The sequence below is a fragment of the Mus musculus genome, chromosome 1 (assembly GCF_000001635.26).
Source record: "Mus musculus strain C57BL/6J chromosome 1, GRCm38.p6 C57BL/6J".
Classification (NCBI taxonomy): Eukaryota; Metazoa; Chordata; class Mammalia; order Rodentia; family Muridae; genus Mus; species Mus musculus.
The window spans coordinates 57,788,384-57,801,279 of record NC_000067.6 but is presented as its reverse complement, the minus strand read 5'-3'; the positions used below and the strand labels follow the sequence as shown (position 1 = coordinate 57,801,279).

The 12,896-nt window shown below is 41.9% G+C and overlaps 1 protein-coding gene across 12 annotated transcripts in view; it reads right to left on the bottom strand.

Annotated features, from left to right (window-relative positions):
* Spats2l (spermatogenesis associated, serine-rich 2-like) overlaps positions 1 to 12,896 on the bottom strand; it is a 174,297-nt gene that overhangs the window by 147,119 nt on the left and 14,282 nt on the right. For all 12 annotated transcript variants that reach the window (XM_017322123.2, XM_006496210.4, XM_006496217.4 and 9 more), the window contains exon 2: positions 1,926 to 1,975. The gene's annotated coding sequence lies outside the window, so the exon portion shown is untranslated. The remainder of the gene's footprint in view (positions 1 to 1,925; positions 1,976 to 12,896) is intronic.

The following is a 12,896-nucleotide window of genomic DNA, read 5'->3' as shown; positions in this document are numbered from 1 at the left end:
GCCATGCCTGCTGTACCGGCATAAAAAGATAGAAAGCAGAGCTTTTGAGTGGTAATTAGAAAATTCCTTAAGTGTACTCCTGTGGCATATGTTATAGACAACTACGAACTGGCAAGACCTGTTACAGAAGGGATGTCTAATGTCACCGTTCTGGGGTAAACAGTCAGGAGAAGTAGTGTTCCAACACGCGATTAGAGCAATCTTTTCAGGCCAAAGCTCTCTGGCTTCCCGCCTCTAATATGATTAGTGGCAGACAGCTGGAGGCATCTCATCCTCCTGACAAAAATATGATCAGAATTGTTTTCAATTGGTACATCTTTCCATCAAGCTGTTGCCTTCCAGCAGAATAATCAGAGTTTCTGATTATCTGCTGTTCTTTCCAAGGAAACAGGAATCGACAGTGTCCTTGCTTGTCTGGTGAGGAGAAGGCTGCCAGAATTTACTTTATAACTCTTCAGTTTCATAAGCAGAAGACAACTATACAGAGGGGGAAGGGCGGGGAGTTTGTGTTCATGGACTTCTCATGCTCTCACATACGAGTACATACGTGTGGACACAGAAATAGTCCATCTCGTTTTTATTATAATAATTCTTTCAGCAACTATAAAGTACTTTCATGGTGACTCAAACACAAGGAAGTCAAACATCCCAACACATGCATGGATTATGACCAACACCCCCTAGAGTCAATGACTCTTTTCAGAGTGACAGTCATCTTCCTGAAGTTCCTAGTTTATGGAAAAAGAACCAAGTTTAAACACTAATGGAAAGTTAGGAGGCACCTAGGGTTGCTTCGCGCTGGACTGTGTCAATTTGGAAGTTGTGATTTTTTTTCTTTTTTCTTTTTAATTTCAAGACCAAAAACCTTTTCCATCTGGAAGATAGACTATTGGGGAATCTCAGAGAATGTATGGAACCTGATGCAATATGCTTTCTGTCTACAAAGACTTCTGACATAATCATTCACACATGAGTAACTGCCGAACAGTTAACTTTTTGTTGTTTTTGCTTGTTGGTTTGTTTGAGGTGGGGTCTCACATTGTGGCCTTGGCTGGTCTTGAACTCACAAGAGATCCATCCATCTGCCTCTGCCTCCTCTGAAGGACTGAGATTAAGGACATGCACCACCATACCTGGCAACATTTATCATTTTATTGGACATGGGCTTCCTTTACATTGATGACCTTGAGCTAGCCAACACCTCTGAAGATGACTGTGATTATCATATCTCGGATGAGATCAGGGATGTTCAGAGTGGTGTGGTTACAGACTATCCATATACTGGAGAGGAGCAAACTGAGGCTCAGAAGAATGAGAAATAAGACCACGCCATTATTAAGCAGCCGGAGGCTGGAAGCAAGGCCAGGCTGGCTGACTTGGCCTTCTGCTCCCATTCCACGCTGACCGGGAACTACAACTGAGAGTCCGACCTCCAGACTCATTGGAGGTTGTCTTCAACAGCAGTACAAGGGCTGTCACTACCACAGTGGAAAGCCAGGCAGTATGGCCCTAGAGCCTCGTGCTCTTAACTCTTAATTCCCTTTCAATTTACAAGGATGGCTATAATAGACTTTGGTTTCTTTTTTCTTTTTGTGGTACTCCAAAGTATCTTACATGACGCTATTCTAACAATAACCATGGAAACACTGATGTAGTTTGGAAGGGAGATGTGGGTGGGAAGGGTGATATAGATGGGAAGGGGAATGTGGGTGGAACAGAAGTGGCTCAGATCCCTTGGCCACATGTCCCCAACTGAATAGCCTCAGTCCTCATACTTTAGTGCCAACTCTAACCTGAAACTTTAAGAGGCAGATGAGAACCTCCTGTCCATCAAAGCTCTCCAGGAGTCAGATGCAAATGAAGGGAAGCATCATCCACAAAGACAGAAAGAAGTCATAGAGAAAGAGGGGACCATCTCTACTTACCTGGGAATCCACAGAGATGTTCCTGAAAGCAGCCTGGGTTCTGGAGTCTCCTAGGAAGAAAATTAATTTGGAGGGTCAGACTGATTGGTCTCCATTGGTAACATCCTCACCCATTACCCATTATACTTGCTCTGTATCTCAGAATCTTGAGTCTGGCAGATAATGAGTTGGTACTCACACATGACTTAATTCAACCTTGGGTAGGCAGAGTAATTCGAGTGTGTTTACTCAGCAGTAAACTGGGAATAATAATAGCTTTCTCACCAAGTGTTTCGCTGCATGATAAGCAAGGCGTGCAATGCATTCAACACACCTAGCATGTAATGGTGACATTTAACAACAATAGCTGGCATTTATTATGAATTTAGAAAGCTCCTGGAATTGTTTCAGAGTTGTCCCCACATACTAGCCATGTTAGTACTCCAAGGGAGGCACTGACATCATTGGCATTTGACAGAGACCAATAAACAAGACACAGAAGGATCAAATGGTCAGACTACTGAAACCATACTAGAATCTGGTAGACTGGGAGTCTAACAGTGACAAAACGTGGTCACATAGTATTTGCCTAACTTATTAAAAAATAAGTGTTTGCTATTGTTTCTGTTGAATAATATTATCTTCTACCAGACTTAGCCTATATTGTGTAACGACAGAACTTACCACTCAGCCAGTTACTACTTATGCACAGAGACGTGTGCCAAGGTTATAAATCAACTAGCCACTCATTCACACACCACCCCATTTCTGTGTTTATTAGTAATCCCAGTGTTGTATGTGATCCTCAGAACACTGTGGAGTTTCACATGCTTAGGTCACAGATCCCACTGTCATAAGGCCACCTTTATAAACTTTATAAACTGCCATTTTCCTTTGGGCCGTACTTGTCTCCCTCTATCCAGAGAGAGTCCTTTGTCTCACTCCCTGGAGAACAAGAAGGAGGGATGAGAAGGAGGGAGGTGCTTGAAATGATAAAACGTGGGTGGGGTAATGAAGAGACTATGGGAGGGACTACTAAGACTAAGGAGGGATTGCATGAAAGCCTAATACAGTAGAAGATGCTTAAAATGTATACATATGTGAAAGAAATCTAAAATAGAATCGCTGAATAACAGGGGAGACAAAGCTTGAACTAGACATCCCTTAACACCAAATGAAACCTCGACTGCTGGGAATGGGTTATATCTAGTTAAGTCGTGGCCACAGAGGCCACATGGAACCCCAAAACAACCCAGGCTATTGCCAAGACTATTGGTTGCTCCCCAGAAGCAACCAATAGTCTGATGGTAAAACATTATTGCTGAAGATAACATCTACATAACTCACTAAACATGGAAAAGGCAAGCTGGTACTCACCTGGAGCCTTCACCCCCCTACTGACTCGTGTTCATGGTACAGGAAGCACTCTTCCAGAGGAGAAAGGTAAACATCAACTGAGCTACAGTCCCTGCGATCTATAATGACGACCTGCCTGTAAAATACGCTGGTAGAATCCTGACTCAAGAGCTGTGTGAGTAACCGACCACTATCTGACTGGCATGCAAGACCCAGTCCATGAGATAGAACCCACACCTGACACTGCTCAGGTGTCCCAGAACCTGAGACTAGATAGGCCATAGACCCAGGGGAAAACCAACTGCTACTGTTCTGCTCAAGAGATGTAGCAATGACTCCCAATGACATTCTGCTACACTCATAGGTCAGTAAGTATCCTGCTCAGCCACCATCAGAAAAGCTTCTTCCTGCTGGAGATGGGGACAAATACAGAGACCTGGACAATGTGGTGCAGAGAATAACAGACCTTGAGACACCGTGTCTTAAATGGGATATCATCACCAAATCCCTCCTTTCAGGTCTCTGTGTGGAAGAGGAGACAGAAAGATGGTGAGAGCCAGTGGGGATGGGGGACACCAAGGAAGCAAGGCCTTCTAGATACAAGATGACTGATGTGCTCACACAGACTGTGCCAGCATGCATAGCTCTAAACTAGATAGAGTCCCCAAAAGGACCAGTGTTGGCCTAGGACACACCAAGACCAAGTTCTTAACCCAAAGGACATTTATTTGTCCCAGAGGGACAAAGGGCAGGGAATAAAAGACAAAGACAGAAGAAAGAGGATGAGGGAGAAAAAGAAAGGAACAAGAGAGAGGGGGAAGGGGGTTTGCCCTGTGGGTAGAGGGGTGGCAGATGTGGCCCAGAGGAAGATGGTGGTTTATAAAGGTACAAGAAGAAACCTTGTGTTAGGATGAGGTGTTTAGTTTTAATTGGACATCTTAATTAGGGTAGCCAAAAGGGGCTTTTGATTGCTGGAATTCAATATATTGATACCTGGACCTTGGTGTCAGCCTCAGAAAAAGGAAGTTGCCAAATAAGGGAATAGACCTTGACAGCTAGCTTTAGGACTGTAATCTAATGGGTTTTAGCAAGCATGGAAAGGATAAAAGACAAAACCCATTGGCACCATGTTTGCCATGCTCAGGCCTGCTAGAGTCCTTCAGTCTCAGCGCTTCCAGAGGAGGTAGACACACGCCCCCCACCCCTTACCCAGAAGCTATCTCCAACTGTTAGTCACTCACAAATGAAAAATTAGTTTTCTCCAACAGAGTCTCAGTAGGTATGCGAGCCATACTTAAGGGCAAGCCCCACGCTCAGAAGCCAGCACAAAACAAGCTCAAACGTATCTTTGAAAGCTTTTTGTCTCGCGGTGCTTTGTCTGGTCAATTCTTTTCCCTTATATATTTGCTTATGCATTATAGGTTTGCAATTTTGTTTTAAGAGGGTTTGTGTGTGTGTGCTTTTTCTTTGGCTCTCTTTTTCCCAGTTGTTTGTTTTGTCCATTTTAATTGTATCTATTAGTCTGTTATTGTTGTGGTTGTTGTTATAGATGCCTAGCTGCATTTTGATGAGAAAGAGAAAGATAGAAGTTAGATAGAAGTGGGGTAGATCTGGGGAGAGTTGGAGAAGGTGAACCATAATCAGAATTGCATGAAAATACTTTTAATAACTTTTTTGAAAAATGAAATGATACGGCGTGCCTGGCTATGACACCACTTCTCCGGGTACTTCTCCTCTCCCCTAACATCTCTGGGTTCCATATTTACGTGAGAAGATTGACCTGGACATCCTGAGACCTTAATCTACAACTCTTTCTTTCAATCTTTTCTCCCAACAATCCAGCTCCTAAGAGAGAAGATAACACTTTAGTGGCATGAACAATGTCAGGACAGTGCCAAGGTCATTAACATAAAACACAAGACACATTTCATAATCAGCCCAGAGAGCAGGCATGCATGTCTATCCTGCTCTATCCTGAACCCTGGTGGTGGCCCCAGAGAATCAAGACCAATCTGAAGAAACCCAGGGTCCCAGGTGTCCAGCAGTTGGTGGATAAGGTGATTAGGCTGATGGAGTAGATCAGAGCATCTGTTAAAAACTAAAGCAGGAAACAGCCATTTAGTGAGATGTCTGGGTCACAAGTCAGGTGAGGACCCACGGTGTGGAGTTTCTAGGGCTTCTAGACTTCAAGCATACCAGTGGTAACTTTCTCTCTCTCTCTCTCTCTCTCTGTGTGTGTGTGTGTGTGTGTGTGTGAGAGAGAGAGAGAGAGAGAGAGAGAGAGAGAGGTGTCTTTGGGAAACATTTACTTCAAGATAAGACGCTACCAACTTTATTTACAGATCAGTTCGTCACACTTAGATCCATTTGCTTTCATAAGAACCCCTTGGAGGGGAATAACTCAGTGACTGTAATACCTCCATTAAATAGGAATTGATTTCAAAATATGCTTTTCAAAGTTTTGACAAAAGCAATTTTCTGATTTTCTTTATGTACCACCAAAGGCAAACACTGTTGTGTTGACAATGTAATAAATGAGTTGTCAAATAAGATATTAAACATTTATAGATTTAATTTTTAATAAAGGCTTTTTAAACATATCCCAAAATATCCATCAATATTTGACATGAAGAGCTGCATTTTGGTAAATCCAATCCCCCACCACAACCGAACTTGGCACAAGATATTTATGGTTCTTTGACACAGCAAGGTGGTATTCCTTGTGGGATGGTAAATAGCTGCAGTACAGACGTTTAGAAGGCAGAAAATGGTCGCACATGTCACATATTGTTTTGCTAGGATATGAGGAATAGATACACCACCTTTGTAGTTTCTATTCTCATGCCTGGTAACCGTACATAGAGGCTTTAACTCCTACCAGACTCTGAAAGGGGCTTTATCTAATGCAAGAGCAATATGGTCATGTGTCAGCCTCAAAGACAACATTGCTACAGGACTCATTTAGACATATAAATTATAGCTTTCTTAAGCCCGGAAGAGAAAAGAAAAAGATGAAATTTGGTAGCGGTTATCCCTAGGGTGCAGGATTATAGGTAATTGTTTTCTTCTCTATAATTGGCTTTCTAAACTTTCTATTATGATTGTGTATTATTTTAACGATTTGAAAAAAAACTTTTTTCAGCCTCATTTATTATTAACAACAATCTCATGCAGTAAAAAATGAAAAGGCTTTAGAATCAAGCACACTGGAGTTCAAATCCTAGGTTGTCCCGTTCTGATCTTGATGCCCTTTGAAAAATTACTCAATAGCTCATCTTGCACACACCTGTACAATGAGAATAATATGCATGCCATGGGGCACATGGATGACAGACTCCTGATAACAAATGATAAAGCAGTATGTTAGTATCTGCAGACTGATTTCTTGGGCCAACTGTTCATAGAAAGGCTGTGAATCAGACAGACACTCTCCAGGAGTTAAAAATTCCAGAAGAGAAAGCAAGGCTTTAACACCTCACTATCCCACATCCCTTCCCATTATAACCACATGATTCCTACAGGCCAAGGCTCTATAGTCCACTGAACCAGCTACAAAACCTCGGTTTTGGAGAAGCTTCTGTTTGTACTGGGTGGCAGCTAACGCAGAAACTCAGCGTTGGTCAAAGCACTAAGAACAGCCAACAACTGCATTGTCCCCTCCAAGGCTCAGCGAACATGGTGGAAGAGAGGGTGAAAAGAATGCTAAGTGTTTGAAGACAAGAAGGACTGCTGGGAAATGCAGTAAATGTTATTTGGTAGCTTCTACTCCACCTTAGATCATTTAGTCCACAAAGAAAAGACATAATGCCTTTATATTTATAATAAGCCTTAAAGCACTAGAGCTGGGCAGATATCAACCCTCTAAGCTCTTCTGTCTCCTTCCCTGTGATGATTCCTGAGGTAACACTTGCCATGTTTTTCCTAGGCCACTCCAACTCCAACAGGCTGGTCCTCATGGCCGTGCACTGATCCACATACCCCACGGTGGCTTCCTCCTCCTTCTCCTTGTCTTGGGGTCCCTTGTCGTCTCTCCTGAGACCTCCAAGTCCAGGACCTCCAGCCTCCCCCTACACTCTTCTGTCCAGCTACAGGCTGTAGGTATCTTTATTAACCATCAAGGGTGACTTGGGGGGCAAAGTTTACACCCCAAAAGCTGGTATATGTTAGGAACTCCCCTCATCCTAGAGCAACCAAATCTTGGAGTACAAAATTTAGCATTTGAATATAAGCACCAGACCAACTCACTACACTGAGAACCCTTCTTCTCGACATGACGTGGCCCTTGCACACAAGAACCCTCAGTAGCAGTGGCTGCCTTCATAAGGCCTCACAAGCCTGGCCCACCAGCATCTATTATGGATTAAAGGGAATTTATGAGGCGCCACACTTTCTTAAGGAAACTTAGGCCATTAATGGCTGCTGGAATGTGGGGATCCTATCCCTTGGTTGTACCACAGTAGGTAAGTTACCCTGGCTCAAGTGAAAAGACCCACAAGCAACCCTAAATTAAACTCGGTGGGGCACATACAATTAGACATAAAAGTAGGAAGGAGATTTTTTCTGCTAAAAGTGGTTTGTGGAGAGGGGAAGAAAAATAATAGTGAGGGGAATATATCAACATACATCATATACACATATGGTATTGTGAACAAATTCAAGTTTATAAGGTAAAAACACAGGGAAGAAGTCCTCAGGTTGGGACAGAAGTTGGAGAAGGGTAGAGAAAGAAATCACAGCTCCTATAATTCAAGGCTTCACTGTGTCTTTTCTTACAATCAGTGTGAGCAAAATGAGTTATGTGATTGCTTAAATGAGACGTAAGAAACAAAAACTACACTTCTCTGACATTCCTTTAAAAATATATGTTGATATTATCATCCTATCTACCAGAAGACAGGTTGCTCAGCTAGGCTTATGATATAATATACCATACATATATACGTATATTTATATCCAACAAAGTATGGTGGTTGGGGGTGTGTTTCCTTTGAATGTGTGCTGCTGTTAACTACAGCAAGAAATATTGATTTTTTTTTTTTTTTTTTGGTTTTTCAAGACAGGGTTTCTCTGTATAGTCCTGGCTGTCCTGGAACTCACTCTGTAGAGCAGGCTGGCCTCAAACTCAGAAATCCGTCTGCCTCTGCCTCCCGTGTGCTGGGATTAAAGGTGTACGCCACCACGCCCGGCTCAAGAAATATTGATTTAACTGGCTTTAATATCCAGGTATTTGTTGACGTGTAGAAATGAAATATATCAAAACCATGATGAGCTTGCTACACGAGTCAAATCCCATTTTGGCTCATTCCCAAGGGCTGTCCAAAGTCTTCTGCTACACTGGAATTGTGTACTGTGGATGCTTCCTGAGTCACAGTAAAAGAAAAGAAAAAAAGAGAAGAAAAGAAAGGATTTCCATCCTAATGGGATCAGCTACATTAATGAATACTGTTAAAGAATTTTATGTAGTATAATTTATTGTAGACTGTACAGCAAGGGAAAAAGTTACAAATGTCACCCCTCCCTTTTCTCAACTCTGAGTTACATCTTACATTCTACGGAAGTATGCAGGCTTCTTTTCCAACATCTGCTTTTTCCCTGGCCTTTAACCAGGCCCAGTACAGTGCAGACACTCAGGAAATGGCTGCTGAAGAAATGGATGAGATGAAGCTTTGGCACCAAAGCAAAGGAAGGAATTTCATGATAGTTTCCTGTGCGGAAGGAAAAGCAAAAGCCAGACACAGTTCCAAAATGAGAACAGCGCGCAGGTTTAGGTGTCACCAAGCATGTTCAGCAAGGTCTGAGCCCAATGGGCCTTGGGTCAGCTCACTCAGGTCAAAGGGATTTGTTTAAAATATCTAGTACTCGACTCCCACCCCTAAGGACCCTCCCCCCCATTTCAACCATTAATTATCTGTAGACATCTTCATAAACACCCTACCATATAGCCCAATCAAGAGTGTTCCCATCCTGGCCATTCCCTCTATTACAGGGAGATAAAGGCAGAGGAAGAAGATAGGTGGGGTTTCTGATCCTGACATAAAGAGGATGAGGGGAGGACGGGTGTGGGGGGGATTGATGGCCCATAGGTCACTTTTCCTGGTATCAAGCTTCCTAACTTCTCCTTATCTTTCCTGCTCTCCAGCAGCACAATTATATTCTACAATGTCATCTTATCAGCTTTTATATTGAAAGCTAAAATGCATATCAAATATGTCATCTTTGCTTCTATTTCAGGACAGCATAGTAAATCCAAATACCTATGTTTTAGATTTGAGACAGAGTCTCGCTATATAGGCTTGGCTGTGCTAGAACTTCCTATTTAAGCCTGGCTGGCCTCTAACTCATGAGTGATCTTACTGACTCTGCCTCCTGAGTTCTGTGATGACAGATGTAGCTTAAATGTCTACCTTTACAAAGGACTTTAAAGTGTTCTAAAGACTGCTCTTTAAGCCTCAATCTCAAATTTAACTCTCCATCCTCTAAGGATTTGTGCTTCAGGAATGAGCATCCAACTTTTGAGAGATTCTAAGCTAGGCAATTGGGGGTTTCAGAGGAGAGAAAATACCTGTGGCAGTATCATCTAATAAGGTAGCAAAGAATCAGAAATGCCTGTGGGGTTAGACCTAGGAAAGGTACTTGTTTATGAATATAGCCACTGTTCATCTGAAAATATTTTAAATTAGCTCCTCTAGTGACTAAGAAAACAAAGCAGGAAAGAACTTCTGAGTTAGCCAAATGATTCGTTCAATATATTTGATCCTTCAAATGATCTGTGACTTTGCAATCCCCATTATCCCCACTGGAGAGTCAAGGATCTGGGGCACATGGAAGGATAGCTCTTTGTCTGGTAGACTAAGTAACAGGTCCAATCTTTAGAAAAGAACTAAAGGTTGACTGGTTGGGCACTTCCCACCCATAACACCTCCATGCGGATGGAGACATTATCAATAGTTCAAGTTGGTAAAGAAGTTCTGTCAGGACCTGAAACTTTCCTGCTTACTGGGACGCTGAAGCTAAGGCTTCTCCCTTTCAAGCATGAGAGTGACTGGAGGAAAGCAGCACAATCACAAGACAGAAGTGAGTGAGCTCAAGAGATGGCGCACCTCGAGAATTCAAAAGCCAAAGCTAGCTGTCCCGACTAGACAGTAACTGGCTGTAAAAGCTACAGCAAAGCACCTCTTATATATGCAAGATTATAACCAGTATTTATTTCTTGATCGCCTTTCCTAGGAATTAGAATCTACGGAATGACAAACCACGATCACCTTATTAAAAAGTAACTTCAATTGCCCCTTTGTTAGGGAGCAATGTAAGGTATTGACTGGCAATACCTGTGCCTTCTTCGTCATATTAATTATATGCTTTTCCTACAAGATTGGCTGCCACACTGCATGCTGTGAGTCAGATCTGAAAGCTGCCAAGATAAATGTTCCCAAAGCCGACTTTTTAAAGACAACTTGGCAGCTCACAAATAGTCCTTTGGCGGGGGTATACCCCAATATACTTCAAGTTTCCCCCATACCTGTACTGATACTCAGAGTATTATCAACATTCCTTCAGTGAGTACCATCCTATGGCTAAAGCTAATCAATACCAAACAAGCAAGAAGAGAAACGTGCAATTTCTTTTGACAGTATCAATTTATTTTAAGTGTTCTTACTGCTTAATTCCTTAGCTGATTTACGTGAAGCACTCTGACTCCCGGGCAGATTAGTGATTCCGACCTTGTCCGTACAACAAAAAACAAAGAAGCTTTCTGTTGTATTGACTAAATAGACGTCTTCTACACATGCAATGCTTTCATCAAGTAATCATATCAATGCTGCTTTCCCTTGACTTAACGCCTTATTTTAATGAGGCTCCATTATAAGACATATAAGAACATCCGCACACAAGAGGAACTGCCATCGAGCAAGCCAAGAGTTCCAGCCAAGTGTCCTATCTTTTACGTGGCACCCAGTGACATTTTGTAGAAAGCACAATAGTGACTATTCATTCTGCTGGCCTCCAAGAGACAGGAATGAGTGCATGGCAGAATAGAAAAGGCTTGTGCTTCCAAACCAGACAGCTGCCTGTACTTCCACTACCTATCTGTGACTCCGGGCAAGCAGCCTGTCTGCCCTCAGACCTTCTTCCTCTGAAAATTAGGGGTGACAGACCTCCCTCAAAGGGGCTGTGCAAGGGCAGAAGGGAAACTCTGCTGTGAAGAACACACAGCATTTAATCTAGCACGTTGGTAAACATTTAAAAAAATCTGAAATCTCTTCTCTTTCAATAAAAATGCCATTAGAAGTAGATTGGAAAGAGAGGCCCATTGGTCAGGCAAACTTTATATGCCCCAGTACAGGGGAATGCCGGGGCCAAAAAATGGGAATGGGTGGGTAGAGGAGTCGGGGGGGGGTGTGGGGGACTTTTGGGATAGCATTGGAAATGTAATTGAGGAAAATACGTAAAAAAAAAAAAGAAGTAGATTCATCTTTGAATCTGTTGTCTATACACATACAAAAAAAAAGTATGGGATATAAACTGTGGTGTTCTTTAGGGTGGCACAGAACTAGAAATGAGCAAACTTTAGGGAAATGATACTATCTAAGTGTATTCATATATTGAAATTTATGCAGTCATTCTAAGTGTTTTCAAATATGTTCTGACAAGGAAATTTTTGACCCTAGAATTTGAGTGAATAAAGCAGGAAAAAGAACTCATCTAGTAACTATAGCTCACACACATGTGGCACAGGCTGTAGACCAAACGCCATGCTCTTATTAATTCTAATAATGAATATACACTATGGCCAGCCCATTTCATGGAAGTGGACAAGGAAACTTAGAGAGTTTTGGAACTGCAGTCACTACATAATAATAATTAGTATAGCTAGGACTAGAACCTCAAGGTGTCAGAACTGGAACACTCCAGGGTTGGGGGCATTACTAGGGACTCAACTCAGGAACTCTTGAGTTACACCCTTAGGATTCAAAGCACTTTTAATTACTATTCTACACTGTTTCTTCAGCACTAACTTCTGTGTCTTTATTGAGGCTTGTTGAGAACACACACACACACACACACACACACACACACCATGGATTCTTACAACCACCACAAAATGTGTATCAGGAAAGCAAACACCAAACTTCAACAGTGACCATCTCCAGCTGGTAAAATGTTAGCTGTGTTTTAACCTATTTGTGTCCATTTCTGTACCTCCTAAAGTGAACAAATATGTACGTATGTTTCCATATTTTTTCACATGAGAAAATGTGTGAGGATGCTTCAAAAACATTAACATAAATATTACTCTTTTAACGAGACAAGATTTGTGCCTTGACTACATGAATTTGAGTTTCTTGTGACTACTAACCTTGTACTCTTTTCTACATCTAGTACAAGGTGAAGGGGAAAACATATAAAAAGCATTTTGTGCATAAATTCTACAAAGTAGTAATGAAAGCACTGTGTGTTATTGGAGAGGTATTTGACATTGATCCAAAAGGCCCACATATAACTATTATTGTTAGTACTATTATTATTTGCAAAAGGAAGAAACAGGAAAGACTTTGCAAATAAAACAGACTATTCTGCTTGGAGTAAACACATCCATAGTTGACACTGTGCCATCAACACAGTCTCTGTCATAGT